We start from the raw sequence: 17,375 nt of genomic DNA, 5'->3' as shown, positions 1-17,375 counted from the left end.
ATGGATCATGTCTTCTAGGTCTTCTGGTGAAAACAGCCCCAGCAGAGCCTGTACCTTCATCCAACCTGTTTTTAAAGATTTTACCCCATACTCAGACTTGGATCCACAGATAGTGAGAACAGGGATATAAGCTGATGCTGCTCAATGCATATACAGCAATATCATTGGTGTGGCCTATGGGAAGGCCCCTCTTTGATACCCTCCAGTGCCCTGATTTAACCAGCTTTCAGCCAGCCTGCAGAAAATATTCTATATTTGAGAGCCACCTTTAAAAATAAAGTTATGGTCTGCATGTGTGTTCAGATACTACTTTTCCCTGTCATTACCAAAAGAAATACAGCTTGAAAGTGCCCTTCAGTTTACGCTGTACCTAGGAGGACAAGGGTGGGTTGCTTGGGGAGTGCAGATCTCTGTATTCCTAGGACATCTGGAGAAGAAAACAGCCTGGTGTCTTAAAATTTTGAATGATTCATCCTTTAACAGCAGTGAATGCAAAACAAAATGAGCCTGATGCCATTTTCTCCAGTGATGTGCCATGGCTTATTAGGAAGGGGTTATAAGCTGCTTTCCAGTGAACTTGTTCTCGGAGAGATAAGCTGACTAGTGGGAAATCAATCACTATGAATTTTGATAGCAGTGCTGGCTGAAGTAATTACTTCAAACGTCAATAATTCTGCTCACCTGCCTGTGCAGTTTTCAGTCATGCTGAAGGTTAGATTAAAGCCATGGAGCTCCTGGGGACTTTTTTGTTTTGTTTTGTTTTGTTGTTGTTTTGTTTTCCCTATCCTTTTCCATCTCCTTCCTTAAATATCTTTTTTAAACACTGATGTAATTGAAATGTCATGTTGTCCATTCCTCTCTTACTCTGTCTTCTCACCCAAGTCATCAACATGAGTTTGCTCATATCAGTGAAATCGCCTCCACAACACTGCATGCAGGAGCTGCTGCTGATTCTTCCTGTCAGACTTACCAAGCATTGAGCACTCACATCACATCTCTCCTCAGCTGTTTATGCCCGTGTTTAAGTTAACACATATTTGAGAGAAGGTCAAAACAACTTTGGTGCCAAACACTCTTAGAATCATAGAATTGTTTAGGTTGGAAAAGATGCTTAAGGTCTTCAAGTCCGACTGTCAACCTAATACTGCCAAGTCCACCACTAAACCATGTCCCTAGGAACCACATCTACACATCTTTTAAATATTCCCAGGGATGGTGACTCAACCACTTCCCCGGGCAGCTTGTTCCAATGCTTGACCACCCCTTTGGTGAAGAAATTGTCCCTAATATCCAATCTAAACCTCCCCTGGTGCAACTTGAGGCCATTTCCTCTTGTCCTATCATTTGTTACTTGGGAGACAATACTGACACCCACCTTGATACAACCTCTTTCCAGGTAGTTATAGAGAGCGATAAGGTCTCCCCTCAGCCTCCTTTCCTCCAGGCTGAACAACTGCAGTTCCCTTAGATGCTGCTTATAAGACTTGGGCTCCAGACCCTTCACCAGCTTTGCTGCCCTTCTCTGGACACGCTCCAGCATCTCAATGTCCTTCTTGTAGTGAGTGGCCCAAAACTGGACACAGTATTTGAGGTGCAGCCTCACCAGTGCCCAGTACAGGGGGCTGATCACTTCCCTGGTCCTGCTGGCCACACTGTTTTGGATACAAGCCAGGATGCTGTTGGCCGCCTTAGCCACCTGGGCACACTGCTGGCTCTTGCTCAGCCACCTGTTGACTAGCACCCCCAGTTCCTTTTCAGCTGGGCAGCTTACCAGACACTCTGCCCCCAGCCTGTCACGCTGTGTGGGGCTGGTATGACCCAAGTACAGGACCCGGCACTGAGCCTTGTTGAACCTCATACAATTGGCCTTGGACCATCAGTCCAGCCTGTCCAGATCCCTCTGCAGAGCCTGCCTGCCCCCCAGCAGATGAATACTGCCACCCAACTTGGTGTCATCTGCAAACTTACTGAGGGTTCACTCAATCCCCTCATCCAGATCATGGATTAAGATATTAAACAGGACTGGCCCCAGTGTTGAGCCCTGGGGAACACCACTTGTGACCAGGTGCCAACCCAATTTAACTCCATTCACCACCGCTCTTCGGGCTCAGCCATTCAGCCAGCTTTTTACCCAGCATAGAGTACATCCACCCAAGCCATGAGCAGCCACTTTCTCCAGGAGAATGCTGTGGGAAACAGTGTCAAAGCTTTACTAAGGTCTAGGCAGACAACATCCACAGCCTTTCCCTCATCCACCTATTGAATTGAAGACCCTCACAGTGGCCTCTGGTGTGATTTTAGTTCCCACGCAGATAAGCATGTCCATTCACATTTGGCACACAGTACACAGACTGGGTGCACAGACAATGCATAATTTAAAGCACATCTTTAAAAAAATTTTAAGGTGATACAATATCACCTAACATGTTCCTGACTCGAAATTAATTCCCCTAGAAAGTAAAAAGAGAATGGTTGGGACAACATGTGTATACATGCTTGCATGTTCAGCAGATGGTAAATTAAAGAGGATATTACTCCACAGAGAGGCCAAATATTTCATCCAGTTACTAAACACTATGATAAAATTATAACATTAACCAAAACATATATCATTTTCATTTTAAATGTAATGTGTGGTCTGAGTTTTGGACTACTGTGCTTTACAGAATGCAGTCTCCTCCATTTGCCACATCTCCTAAACTCCTGGATATCTCCAGCTGCCTTATGCTAAATATCCTTCAGGTCTCCCACTGCTGCCCCTTTTATACTGAAATTTCATGCAGCCCCAGTAGTTCTGCTCTCTCTGCTGGAACAGCAACATATTTATTACTATATTATTATTGTATTTCAGCTTCCAGCTATAGTAAATTCTATCCTGCTGCAACCCCTACCTCCATCTACCATTAGACAGCCTGGGATTCCCACAGACTTGGCAAATTTGATAGATTTGTTTATCAAGCTCATCAGAACTGGTGCATGCATGGACTTTCTGCCTGACTGCAATTGAAAGCTGGCAGAGATGTGCCAGGGGGTACTTTTCTCACTTTCCTTTCCTTATCTTTCTCCATCCTGTGTGGGGAGCAAACAACAGTGATACTCCACAGACTATTTATTTGCATGCAGGCTTCATTCCCATAAATAGCCCACCCCTCTCAAATCAAATTTTAAAGTTCCTTTTAATGTCAGTTATGTTATACTGAGCTGTGAGACCTAGCTTACACCAATGTCCTTTGTTTATAACAGTGATTGATTGAATACATGTCGCCGCTTTCAGCAGAGAAAGCCCTCTGCAGACCCAATCACAGATCCAAAAAGTGTCCTGCTGACAATTGCCTACATAAATCCAAGCAAGGAAAGAAGGAAGACTAAAAGCAAGTGCTTTCCTCTCTGAATGGCAATTCACACTCCCGGCAAAGGATGACATCCATCGCTCTAGCACCACTTAGCCGATCATTGCAGCCATGGTGGAAGCGGAGGGCAGGGCAGGGAGAAGCGACACCATGTGTAATCAGGAATTTTTCATGCAGGCTCCTTACTTGTCACTTAGCTGAAGGCAGTCACACATGAAAATAAAACCAGCACGTTTAGCTAAATTCTACTCCTGCTATCTTAATACACTTTGCTGAAGTCAGGTAACCAAGAGCTGAATTTGGTCCAAATTGTTCATAATGACAAATCAATATTTGATGACCTCCTGTGAGAACGTCTATTCAGTGTATTAACAGGAAAATGCTCTTGGTTGATTTGACACTGTTTATCTCATTGTTATCAAAACTCCTCTGAAATCAACTGTTAAGAGAAAGGAGGACATCTCTCCAAAGAGAAAATAAAGTGAAGAAGAGAGGCTTTTAGTGGCTGAGAAGGGGGTTTCAGCACTACCCAGCCAGTGAACAACAGGTCAGTAGAATGGTTCCTAACTCTGGATTTTAAAGCAGAGTTTAACACTGCTCCATAATACAACTTGGAATCTCAAAAAATTTCTTTTCTGTCTTTGAGGTAGCAAGAGCATTGCATGGCAAAAGATCTGAGATTTGGGATATTTTTTTAGTGCTTTACATAAACATGTTTAGTAGGGATCTATTAAAAGAAGTGAAGCGGGAGGTGATTAAACCTCTAAATAATGCCATTTATTTTGCTTAATCAAGAGTGAAGAAGATGACAAAGGCTTTCAGCTGAACCTGGTGAAGATATATGAATGAGCACAAAGATGAGAAATGAAACTCGGTGCTGAAAAATGCAAGGTACCAAAAGGAATCATTTGAACTCACTGCACACATTACTGGCTTCTAAATTATCTATGAACTCCATGGACAGTTCAGTGTGCAACAAAGGTAATCTTCAGGACAAATTAAATATCAGGATGTATGAAGAAAAGAACAAAGAAGAACACTTAAATATTATAATTTCATTATAGTAAACCATGATATCTATGCATGGGGAAGAATTCAATAGAAAAAAATTTGAAGGGTATAACTGGTAGAAAAAAATCAGAGGTGTAAGTTCCAGAAAGCGCAATTGTTACAGAACTGGAAACACTGAGGGGAAAAAAAGAGATTTTAAAGACTAAGAGAGCCTATGTTCAGAAGAACAAACCCCATCCTGGAGGGCAGAATAGTATGAAAACAAGAAATGGTGAACAAAAGTTAAATTAAGATACTACATTTCTCTCTCTTCTTCCTATGAGAAGATAAAATAATCACTGGACTGAAAACCAGCAGTTGTCTGGAAACCCACTATCATGATCAGATTACAATCAATAAGAGCAATAAAAGGTCAGAACCTACTAGTACTACTTATGTATACATACCCACATGCATACAAAGTACACAGATGCCTGCAAATACTCTTAAGGTTTCAAGAGAAGGAATTTGAAGAAAATTCAAGTGAAGCTGAGAAGGACCGAAAATTAGACAGGTACCGCAACTGAAAAGTGGAAGCACTTCATACAAGAAGAGTTAATTAACCAGTCAAAATGCTAGTCTCACAGTGAAGAAAGCTTACAACATTGGATAAGAAAACAATGCTTGGTTTGATGGCAAATAAAGCAGTAATTAGAAATAGAAGCACCATATGGCAAAATGTAAGGCAGCAGTTACAGGTAGCAGTCAACATAAATGAAAGTTATGGAGCGTAAGTAACTGATAAGGGAAGCTGAAGACATTAGGGGAAAATGCTTGGCTGACAGAGTTAAGAATGACAAAATGTAAGTGTCTGAAAATACTCCAGGAACAAAAGGAACCTGAAGAAAAGTGAAAAGTGTGGTACTAGTTAAACGTGGTAAAATTGTTAATGCTGAGGTAGCAAAATGTCTTAGAACCATGTTGGCAACAATTAATTCCATTAGTACATAATGAACATACTGGGGCCAGGGACAAGTTCTGCAGGGCAGACAGCCTACACCCACAATTCTTAAAAAACCGGTTTACAGACACCCCTGGCCTCCTTATGTTAATTTTTAATACATGGTAGAATATCGAGGAACTCAGTGTGACCGGCAGACTCCTAATGTTGAATCAAAAGTCAAGAACGACAGGTGGAGAAGGAAGGGTTCTGAGGCTGACAATACTCCCAGGAAGGATCACAGGAGTGCTAAGTCAGTATTAAATACTTAAAGAATTAATCAATATCCATAAAGTTAATGCCAAGAAACACAGGATTATGGGGACAAAATCTTTTTAAAGCAATATGGTTTCATACTCTAAATTGCAAACTCAGTTGACAAAGGTAAATGAATACCTACAAAAGTTTTGGCTTTTGTAAAGCTTGTGACTTATTACCTCATATCACTGTGATTTAAACTGCATTACACATTAGCAATAAAGTACCTATTCAATGACTGAGGACTGTCTGAGGAATCTCGAAGAGGAGCAATGAACAGGCAATCATCATTCAGTAGGAGGATTTGGTGTGAGGTTCTGCATAGATCATGAGTAAATAGAACATGATTTTACATCTCACCACTTACGTGGAAATAAATGCAAAATACTTGAGGTGAAGCTTGCAGAGACTGGTAGAGGAGCAGACATAAAATAAAATGGATCACTTTTAAATTCTACCTGTTCAAACTGAATATATTTTAATTCAGCCAAATATAGAGTAAGATGTCAAGGACCCAGGAATGCAGACCACATCTACAAAGCAAGAGGGTGCAACTGGGAAAACAGAGATCTTCAAGAAGATTAAGGTTAACTGTGGATAAGCACAGCCATGGAAAAATGGGTGAATGCAGCCTGGAAAGTGAAGCAACACACGTTCAAATTAGAAATGAGGCACAAATTATACTGCAAGTATTTAACTAGTGGAAGAAACTACCAAGAGAAGCAGTAACTTCTCCATCTCTCAGCTTCTTCACATGAAGAGCTGATGCCTTTTTGGAAGATATGCTTTCACCAAACACAAATTATTACCCTCCTTGCAAGTGGAAGTCAATAAAATGGAATAGTCTGTGTTCTACAGAAGGTCCCTCCATACCGTGTCTTGACTTATTTGGCCTTGAGCTCTTTGACTCTGAAAAAGGAAACTTTTCAATGAACCAAAAGGGTACAAATCTAAAAAATGTGAATAGGAGAGATTTTCAAACTCAGAACGTGGAAACATTTTTCTACACGCTGTTGGCTGACTGTTATAAGCTGCTGGGTCCTTGGTCTCAGCAAGGCTGTGCAAACCCAACCCTGACTCTCTGTAACCTGCTATGACTCAGGTCTTAGGGTTAAGGTAAACTAAGCCTTCTTGCCTCTCATAGCAGAACTTGGGTTTGGTTGTTTGGGTTTTTTTGTTTTGGGCGAGAAAGAAGTATAGTGGGAAGACTGCAGGAGAAGCACTGCTACTCTCATGACTAAGCCTGTGCACTCACAGCTGCATGGCTTTTATGGAGAACACCAGAGCAAGAACCTGTAACAGCTGGACAATGAAGACAAGTCCAAGAAAAGAGCACAAATGGGTAAGAAAGACAAGTGTGAGAGAAAGAGAAAAAGGGAGTAAGGGAGACACCGGTTATGTGCAGAGATTCTGTGAAAAAGCAGGAGGGATACGTAAGGGTAAAAGGTTTGGAAAAGGGCCTTTGGCTGTAGCTGAATATGGGGAAACAGAAGCAGAAGGAACGTACAGAAGGAGCTGAACATAAAGAAATTCCGGGGAAGCCAGAGAAGTAAACCAACAAACATCAGAAGAGAATTAATTGATGAAAAGATAGGAAGGGAAGGTGACATGTTTCTCTTCCTGTTCATGGGTTATACTTCTCCATTACATGTCATGTCTTTTATTGTCTGTCATACAGTTCCTTCTGTTCTTAGCAGTCCCTTACAGATATTTCTCTTTAGAAGCATTAATCTGCACAGATTCCCTCATTATGCCCCTGCCCCTCCACTTCCCTTCCACCGCAGCACACAAGCACGATAAGAGGAAAGAGCTCTCACCTCTACCTCTCCCCAGCGTGAGCTTTTGTCAGCTTAAGAATCACCGCCAGGTACACAAGACAAAGACAGAACAATTTACCTTCAAAGAGAAAGCCTCATTCTGACAAATCGAAAAGTTTGTTTCCACCAGATGTCCCCCAGGGGATGGAATTTAGTAAATCATATGCAGTGTAATATTAATTTTTGTGTTATTTCAAGCTGACATGCTGTCTGTTAGATGACTGTTTTTTCCTAACAGGACTATTCCACTGGGAAGAAAATTAACTCTTAATAAGCATTTCTCCTGTACTTTGTCAGGTTCCCATTTTCTCTCTTCTTCAGTTTCCCTCATATACTCCCTCGATCTACCTTCCTCATCCCCTTGCCTGATCTCACTTCCATCTTTCTTATTCCTACCTTCATTCTTTCTCATTGCTTCTCTTTTTCTCTTCCTCCACCCTGCCTCTTTCCCCTTATTTTCCTATTCTATATCTCCCTTCTTTTACTTTGTCTTTATTCTTCTATTTGGCTGGTTTTGCCTGTTACCTCTCCTGTCCCACTCAATCTATTCCCCACAGCCTGCACCCAGAGAAGTGCATGAGAACAACATTCAAGGTATTTCTATAGCCACGGAGCCATAAGGGGAGCCAGCCAGCCTATTTAGAAACCCAGTCAGCCAGCCACATAGAGCCTCCAGTGCGGCCTGTTATTCTGCAGGCCAGTAATTTCAGCTTCCACACCCATAAGGGAGCCAAATCAGCACCCTCTGGTGCCAGGTGTTCAGCACCTTTGGGGACCTAATGCCAGAATCTGGCTGGAGCTACACAGTGCCTGATGCTTTGAAATGGATGTGCAGAGAGCAGACTGGGCAGGATTCATCGCCCCTAACTTCAGGTGTCTTATCTGACCCTGCTCTTTGTGCTATAGTCAATGGGAAGAGAGGGGGGGCACTTTCAAAGAATGAATTATTCCTTCGTAAAAAGTTGTCTCAGATGGGGTGGGGTTGTCCAGATAGCCTCAAAACCAGCTTAATTTAATAGCCTAGCTTTCAGACAGTAAAAGCTAGGTAACAGGAAACACCTGAGGTAGAGGAGAAAATAGAAGGGGAAGCCTGCACGAGGGCAGAAAAAAGGCAGAAACTGGAGGAAAAGTAATAAGGATGGGAATGATATCTTGTTTACTAGTGGACAGACCAGAAAAAAATCTTTGCTAAATCAGCAGTACATCAAGGGCCAGAATTGCAGACAAGCTGAAGCCCCACAGCTCCCATTGATTTCTCCTGTGTTTCAGACTGCTCAGCATTTCTAGAAGCCAGAACCCTAACAACTCTCCTGAGCTGGGGACTAATCTAAGAGACTTGCTTTTCACAGCTAATGCTCTGGACATGTCACCCCAAAAATGCTGACTTCATTACATTTTGCACCTAACTGCTACCGAGGAAAACACTGGAGTGAAAGAACAGAGAATTAACACTAACAGGTCTCACAGAAAACTGGTCAATATCTGAAAAATCTGTCTCAGGCTATTTCCCTCACACCGTTTTCCACTAGTATAATTTAATCTCTTGACAGCATGGACTGTCAAGTCCTGGAAGGGAGTGCATGTGCGCACACACATGCTTATGCGTCTGGCTGCTTGAAGCATCAGCAATTTAGTTCAACCGAGATGTATACAGCAAATTGCCTCTTGCCAAAACTGGGAAGCGCAGTGTCCTTTTCTGGGGGGATCAGTGCTGCCTTCTGCAGCTCCAAGCAGCAAATGGGAATTTGGCATCTCCATGTGTTTATCCACTGCGTATGAAGACACAGGATTTAAATCATCAAACACGGAGCGAAGCTGAGTGCACTGCTGCTTAGCCAGTGGTACAGTCTGCTCAGGTTCATGTGCAAAGTTTCTCTACCAGGCAGGGCACACCAGAAGCATGTAGGAGACAGCGTGACAAGCAGGAGATGGAAATTTCAATGAAATTAAGAAGGAGGAGGCAAACATAAACCTACAGTATAGGCTACCAACAGTTCTGTGAATAATCAAGGCTTTCTCTGTGCAGCACATCTCAAACCACTGCAAAACCAGTGGGTTTAATAAATGGCTTAGACTGAAACTAGTGCATAGGAATGACTTTCCTTTTTTTTTGTTTGTTTGTTTGTTTGTTTTTTATTTTGTTTTGGAAGTGAGGGACCAAAGGCAGTGAGAGTAACATGGTGTTAAAAATGTTGACTCTGACTTAGAAACGACACGCCTACATGCTGACTGTATAAAGCCTTTTGGATATGCACAAAATGTTTGGGGTCTACAGCCTCCAAAACTCCAGATCCTGGCTTGAGGATGGCTGAAAGGACAGCTGAACGGAGATATCCTCTTCAGCTGTTTTTGTCTGCAGGGTATTTGCTTCACAGTACCTGGGGTGTTAAGAATTGTACCTCTTGTGAAGTAAAAAATGAATCCACAGAAAGAAAAAACAAGCAATTTCCATATTGAACATTTTCAGGAAGAAAAAGGAATGTAAAACACAAACCAGAATCGCTATAGTGCAGTGTTTGGGTTAGTAGTTTGGGTTTTTTTCCCTTCACTTGTGTCAAGCAGCTTCAAAATAGCCTGTGGGCTAGTAAATTAAGGCAGTCCTCTGCCCAGGAATGCTTTTGGTTTGGTTCCTGTCCCTAGCCTGTAAGCTATGCAACCTTTTCGCTGGTCTTTTGACAAGTAAGAACATCAGGACTGAGCTGATTTCTTTAGGACATACCAACAAAAGACTCTCAACTCTGGAGCTCGTCTTCTTCCTTGGCCCTGCTCAACCTGAATTTGATCAGCATTCATTTCCGTGATCTATAAGGAATTCTGGAAATCTGATTTTAGGATAATAATATGGTTGTTTCAATTTTCTAATACTAGCTGGTGTATATAACTGTGTGCTGTTCCTACCACAGCCTTATCGATCAAAACCAAGTGACTTTTCTGTAATTGTATATTAATCCCTACTTGTGACTTTATTATGTTCTCATGTTTTTTTCTGCCATAAAAGAGATTGCATTGGAGATACTTTAGAAAACAAAACGATAAAATGAAATTATTTGAGAGTCATGGATGCCTCTAAATAGTCTGTGGTCACACGTAATCTATTAAGTTAACATGTAACTAATTTGGAACATTAATATGACATTATTTTAATTCCATGCTAATAAGTTTGTGTAGGAAATGTTAAGTCTTGATTAAGAAGAACCAGGGTTCAAAGGAAATGCAGTGGCTGGAAAATATCTCAAAGAAAGGAATGAGGATGGGACTGTAAACATTTGCCTCACAAGCAGTGGGCATGCACAGATGCACACAGGCCCAGAGACACAGAATTGTTCAGGTTGGAAAAGATGCTTAAAGTCTTCAAGTCCGACTGTCAACCTAATACTGCCAAGTCCACCACTAAACCATGTCCCTAGGAACCACATCTACACATCTTTTAAATATTCCCAGGGATGGTGACTCAACCACTTCCCCGGGCAGCTTGTTCCAATGCTTGACCACCCCTTTGGTGAAGAAATTGTCCCTAATATCCAATCTAAACCTCCCCTGGTGCAACTTGAGGCCATTTCCTCTTGTCCTATCATTTGTTACTTGGGAGACAATACTGACACCCACCTTGATACAACCTCTTTCCAGGTAGTTATAGAGAGCGATAAGGTCTCCCCTCAGCCTCCTTTCCTCCAGGCTGAACAACTGCAGTTCCCTTAGATGCTGCTTATAAGACTTGCAAGACATCCCTTCCAAGTCTGATTTGTATTTTAGAGGAAGTAGTGAATACAAACAATAGCAGTGACTTCTCCATTAAATGAACCTTTCTGAAACAAATTTGGCACCAACATGCGCAAGTTTGAGAGGGAAGAGGAAAAAAGACAATGGTCAGACTGGATCACCTTGCTGAGTGAATGGAGCCAAATCAATGTATACGTGTAGATATTTCAGTGTTTTTTTGCAATTTTTTCCTCATTTTACCTTTTTTCTCTCCATTTTAAAGTAAGGGGCGATGCACACTTTAGCAGCTATGATGGCAGCAAAAGGTGTTGTCAGCAGCCAGAGAGACAGATGAGAACCCACATAGCCAGCAAGTGCCTTTGCCCTGTCATCAGCCCCATGCTCACCAGCCAGTTCCAGTAGATGAGGACAGCTTACTTCTACCATGCCAAGGGACACATTAATTAATTAATAACGCATAATCTGTACTGATCTGCTGATTAAACCACACTTCCACTGTAACCTTTAAGAACAACATGACTCAACTCAGAACTTGCCAAGTTTTGTTTTCCAACTCATCCCAGTCACTCTAATGAAGAGGCAATAGAGATCTCCCTTTCCAAATGATGTGATCTTTTCCCAGATGTATAGTTTGAGAGGTGTTTCAGCAGCAGCAGAGACCATTAATACAATTTTTCTTTCTTCCTCACTCATGTTGTATATGCATGTCCTACTATAAATATAGGTAATGGATGTCTCCTCAGATTTCCCTGCATTGTACCTGATTATATTTTTCCTGGAGCAAATGGAAAATGAAATCGTTACAGAACAAAGAACCCAGAAGAGCCGGTACTTTTTGAAGCCTGATAGAAAGTAAAAACGGCAGGGGTAGGGGTGGGGTGGGGGTGGGGGGTGTTAGCGGGGGGGAAAATTAAGAAGTGGAGTAGAAGGAGATAGGGGGGAAGGAAGATGAGCAGGTGACCCTAAGGGGAAGGAACCAAGAATAGAGATGGGATTAAAAGAATGAAAAGCAGGGGGGGAAACACTGTTAAGGAGACAAACTATTGGAAAAAGGAGCATCAATAGAGAGAAAACACAGAAAGCGACACTTGCAGGTAGCATGGAAAACACAGGGGAGGGCAGGCATGGATTTACCTGGAGAGGCTGAGGAGACTGAAATCTCTTTGTCTCTACTTCCATCTGTGCCTTTCCTTCCAAGTAAAACTACTGGTTGTGGGCCAGACTCTCACGTCTCTTGTCACGGATGTACTGACATGGCTGAAGAAGACCTCTTCCCACCCCTTATTCAGATCAGGAAGAGGAATGCAAGGAGACTTTCGCAACAGAGACAGAAAAGGAAGAGGTGACACAGAAAATGGACCAGAGATGGGGAAAAGGCAAAGATTGAAAACAGGATGATAAGAGTGACAAAAAGCTATTATACTCAGACGTAGAGCACTTTGCTCTGAGGAAAGTAGGCAATTTAGGGCTGTTCAGTAGAATGATTAAGGAAAGATAAGGACTATAACCTAATCTAGTTCATTAAATAGGGAAAACTGAAAAAGCTAAATTGGATGGCTAAATAAGGAAAATCAAAAAGGTATATGCATAAGGTATCCTTTGTACAGCAGGATCACAGAGGATGCTAGTGTCAAGTACCCAGAGCCCACTGTGCAATATCGTGGGACACAGACCTCAGAATGCTCTACACACAAGGTGACCACCTAAAAAGCTTGTAGGGAGTGCAAAAGGCAAGCAACGGGTGTTGGACGATAAGAGAAATTCCCCAGATGGACACAAGTGGGTGCACATATATCTGCAGGATTTTTTTCTACCATGTGCACTTAAGCAAATATTTAGGAACAATGGAATGAAAATGAGCATAATAAAAACCAGAGTGATTTCCATGGCAGCTGTTCTGACTCTGAAGCCTGCCTCTGACCCAGGCAGAAGCTCCCTTGCTTCTCTATGGACATTCAAACTAGAGTGAAGACTGTATTTGAGGAAACAATAGAGAAACATGTATTACCTAGGGAAAGGATATGTGGTGATCACTGACCCATTGAGAGGAACCTCCAAAATCTTACTAGTTCAGCTCTGATTGGCACAGCCTCCCTCTCCTCCTCCTCTCACACACAGGCTCATGAATGATGTTCAGGCTATTAATCAACATCAAGTCCCCAGAGCACCTCCTGCTCTGGAATGCCACTGATGAGCAGATGGGATTTTTGGCAAGAAGTGACCTGGCATGAAAATGAACAGAGGAGGAGAGTACCAGAGGGGAGAGGCGGGGGAACTGCCTGATGCTTTCCATTTAGAAGAATGAAGGAAAAGAGATTTTTCTTTTCTGCTGATACCATATTCCAATCTACAGTCATTTAAGGAATTAACAGAAGCTACCTGTGCAAAACACCATGAACCAATTTCCTTCCTTAGGAGCCTGGTATATCTACATTTGTGTGGACATCTCTAACTTAACGGGTAATATTAGCACCGACCTATAGTAGCTCAATGTTTGTTAACTAGAAAGTGTTTACTCAGCCTCTTGGGCAGGCTTTGTAGCTCACACTGATGTCCAAGCAGATGCCATGCTAGGAAGACCCTATCTGACTATTTTAAGCCAGTGTGGCAGCATCTGTATGAACTGCAGCAGTTGTTGCCTAGAAAAAATGCGTGTCCCAAAGTCTTTTGAGGCCTGTTGCTCATTGCCCTTCCACATATCCTTCTGTTCAGAAGATGACAGACAGGCTTCCCCCCCTGACACTCCCAAAATTCACATACAGGAGGTGTGGGCTCACAAATTCTTCAGTCATGAAATGGGCAAAACACCTCAAGAAGGTTTTCCACACTAGGAATTACAGGAATTAGTGTCACTGCGAGTGCAAAGATTCAGTTCTTACAGGTCAATGGACACTCAGTTTTAACCCTGTAAATCTCACTGGTGGTAGTGGAAGCTGTGGAGATACATCCCAGGTTAACAATCTGCACCTTTGGAGTGCTATAATGATGAAAATCACTGTTACACATATTGGATTCAAATGTGAATATAATACTTGAAACAGCAGCAAAGACTACTTATCTTAGTCATATTCTTTTCTTTTTTGAGAAATCTTACATCTTGTTGCAGTTACTAAATTAAAAACACAACAGCAGAACACAGGAGTTAGTCTGGCAACAAAGCAGTTTGTGTGCAGGCAGCCTAGGAGATGAGCACCTGCTCAGGGATCATTAGTGAATAGAGATGGAAATACTTCACTGCCCCACGCTCTCACTTCACACGCACTTTGAAGAGACATGTGGTGCATCGTTTGGTGATGCACATGGCACAGTAACGCTTCTTTTTATAGCTCATATCATACAAGGCTCACAAAACAGTTTACAAATAGGAACAAATGAAGCCCTGTCTCTACAACATCAGTGTTACCATCTCTCTTGATTTTATCGTAAGTCTCACAACTTTGCTTGTTCTACTCTGTCTTATGTGAAGCCCTAATTCTCGAAAGTCGGCCGATATGCAAGATGCATAGCTATATAATTGGGCAGGGGCTGGTGAAAATCAAGTCTTAGGATTCAAAAATCTGAAGGTAATTGAAAAACAGCGTCCACTTTAGGAAACAAACAAACAAAAAAGTTGCTTCTTAAGTCAGTTTTCTTATTGCATGGCTGCCTTCCGATTTCTTATTCTTGGGCTGGTAAATTGGAGCATTTCTCCATTTATGGGCAAGTACTCTTATCCCTAGCTGGCAGATCAGAACATTACAAGGCAACACTAAACCTGGGCACAGTATAAGTGAGTTTTCAACACACCTAAATTCCTGTTACATACTGCAGGGTTGAAGCATGCCTGTAAAATGGGCAAACAATGCACTTAAGAGCATGGGCAAAGTCTGAAGTAAAATCCAACTGGTCTTAGTCCAGTGTCTCAACCAACAAGCACACTCTTGTCTAAATATGTAATTCAGCAAAACCCCTCCCATTTTTAAACAAAAATCTGCAAGGCCACCTGCAGAGCTATTTGAGGCAGGAAAAACCTAGTAAAAAACACCGGAGCTTCTCATATTTAATTAGGGAGCCAAAGAATTAAAGGAGTACATTTTTTGAGCACTTTGAAGATATTGTCTCCTATTTAGATTGCAATAAACTAGGAATGGTTTCCTAGTCCAACCAGCAGCAAGAACAACAGCAACAGTTAAAGACCTTCATGCTGCAAGCCAGTTCAGAAGACAGGAGCAGAAAACAGCAGGAGTAGGGAGCTGCCCAGGAGCTAAGGAGTTAAGCAGATTTCATTCCCATTCATTACACATCCTTAAAAAGTCATTATAGATACATCTCTAGCAAAGCTGGGACCCGGAGACCTTTTGTTTAGCTTGCAGCATACGACACGAGATGGAGCCCACACTGTGCTGTTCAGTGCCTGCTGAACAGGATGATACGAGCTTTTTTATGCGGTGAGAAGGTTGCACATCATTCCCCGTGAGTAGATGGCTACTGACTTTACACGGATGACACCTTGCTGTACAAACAAAGCAAGAATCACATTCTCCCCTGCCTCATCCTGCTGCCCACTTCAGTCCCACTTCCCCCTGCATGGGACTGAAAGCTGGAAACCTGGAGGAAAAGACCAATTGGTTTACACTATCTGAACACAAAGGAGAAGTAATAGCAAAATAAAAATTAAGAAAATGCAAAGAATAAACAAACTTTCCCTAAAAAAACTTCAAAAATGAAGAAGCCTTTGCAGGGAATTTAATTTCAACACCTATCTTAAGGGAATAAAAGGACTGGATGGTGATAAGGTCCATAAAGCAGATTATAAACAGTCACACAAGAGCAAGACCATATAGTGTAACATGCAATTTTATAGAGGCCTTCAAATGAAAATAAAACACTGGGTAGTTGGGGCTCTTGCCTGCAAGAAGTCAGGAAAGAAGAGATTGGATCAGGAAATCATAAACTGCAGAGGAGAAAGAAAGCACAAGAAAGAAAAAGCTTGTAAACATTTTATTTTAAAATATCAATTTACTTGTTTCAAAAATAATTTGATGGGTTACTTCAATTTATTTCCTGGTTAAACAAATGAGTAAGGCTTTTGTGAGGTCTCTTCAAGGAGTAGCTGTTAAGTAATAGAAAACACTCCCTTGAGTAATAAGTAATGAAGGCAGATAATAGGGAGGGACCTTAAAAACAAAACACCCTACACAAATAAATTAGTAGCCATCTCTCAGATGTCGTCTTTCCTCTTTTTAACCCTGGGGAAAAGAAGGGTGAAAGACATAAAGTTAATAGGAACAAAATTAGAGTGTGCTATGTTTTGACCTTCCTTGTATCTGTCAGGACAAAAGTGACAATTTTTCTTGGAAGGTGAAGGTCAGGGGAGACAGCTGCAACATACGGGTGTGCAAGTCCAGGAAATCAGAGGTCCTCAGACTTCCCATGATGGAGGAGGTTGACCTCATGTACCCTGCATTGATCCACTGGCTTTTCCATGCATAAAACCCAATCACACTGAAACTAGGCAAGCTCACCCAGGGGATTCTGCCTCTAAGCCACTTCTGTTTGCTCCCTGATCGACAGACAAGGTAAGCAAACTTGTCAGAGCAACGACACAGACACTATGGCTGGGCTCACTGCATGTGACTCTTGCGCTTGCTGCTGTAGTGCCTTTTGAGCTGGGATGTTCACACACCCCATCTCCTCACAAACCACAGCTGAACCCATGAGGATGAGCACTGAGTTTACGCCAGACAAGGAGGACCTATACAGGCTGTAAAAAACTCTGTGTGAGCACAGAGTACCCCTCCCCAACAACCTATAGCTTCCTGGGATGTCACCATTGTCACCAATACTACACATATCAGCCACACAAAACTGTGCAGTCACTGAGGACAAAGCCCAAGCCCTTCTGATCCTAGAAGCACAGACCCTCACAAACTAAGCCAAAGAAGATTTTCCCTGAATGAGACCTACAAAACCACAGATAAGCAGTTTAGCCTCTCTACAGTAGTTAGTGGCACCCATTGGCACTTCATTACAAATGCATTCCTGGCTATAAAATGGTGAGAGGCTGAGACAAGCACATCACTTTATTACCCTGGGCTGTGTGACCTCCCCATCACCAGAAGCAACCGGAGGGAATTGCAGTGGGAGAGCCAGAGGCTGCTGAGGACATGACAGGATGGAGAGGACTCCTGCAACAAACAGTGCTGTCCCTCATTCTTTCTTGGACTCCTCCTGCCCCAGTTAGATTAGCGGTGCTCCTGG

At 42.3% G+C, this 17,375-nt stretch overlaps 1 protein-coding gene across 1 annotated transcript in view; it reads right to left on the bottom strand.

Moving 5' to 3' along the window:
• The window catches only part of TMEM178B (transmembrane protein 178B), a 237,081-nt gene that overhangs the window by 59,394 nt on the left and 160,312 nt on the right, over positions 1-17,375 (bottom strand). The window lies entirely within an intron of this gene.

This window comes from Falco rusticolus, chromosome 5 (genome assembly GCF_015220075.1).
Source record: "Falco rusticolus isolate bFalRus1 chromosome 5, bFalRus1.pri, whole genome shotgun sequence".
In the NCBI taxonomy this organism is placed as follows: Eukaryota; Metazoa; Chordata; class Aves; order Falconiformes; family Falconidae; genus Falco; species Falco rusticolus.
Note: the sequence above shows the minus strand (reverse complement) of the source record. Positions and strands in the feature narration are given on the sequence as shown.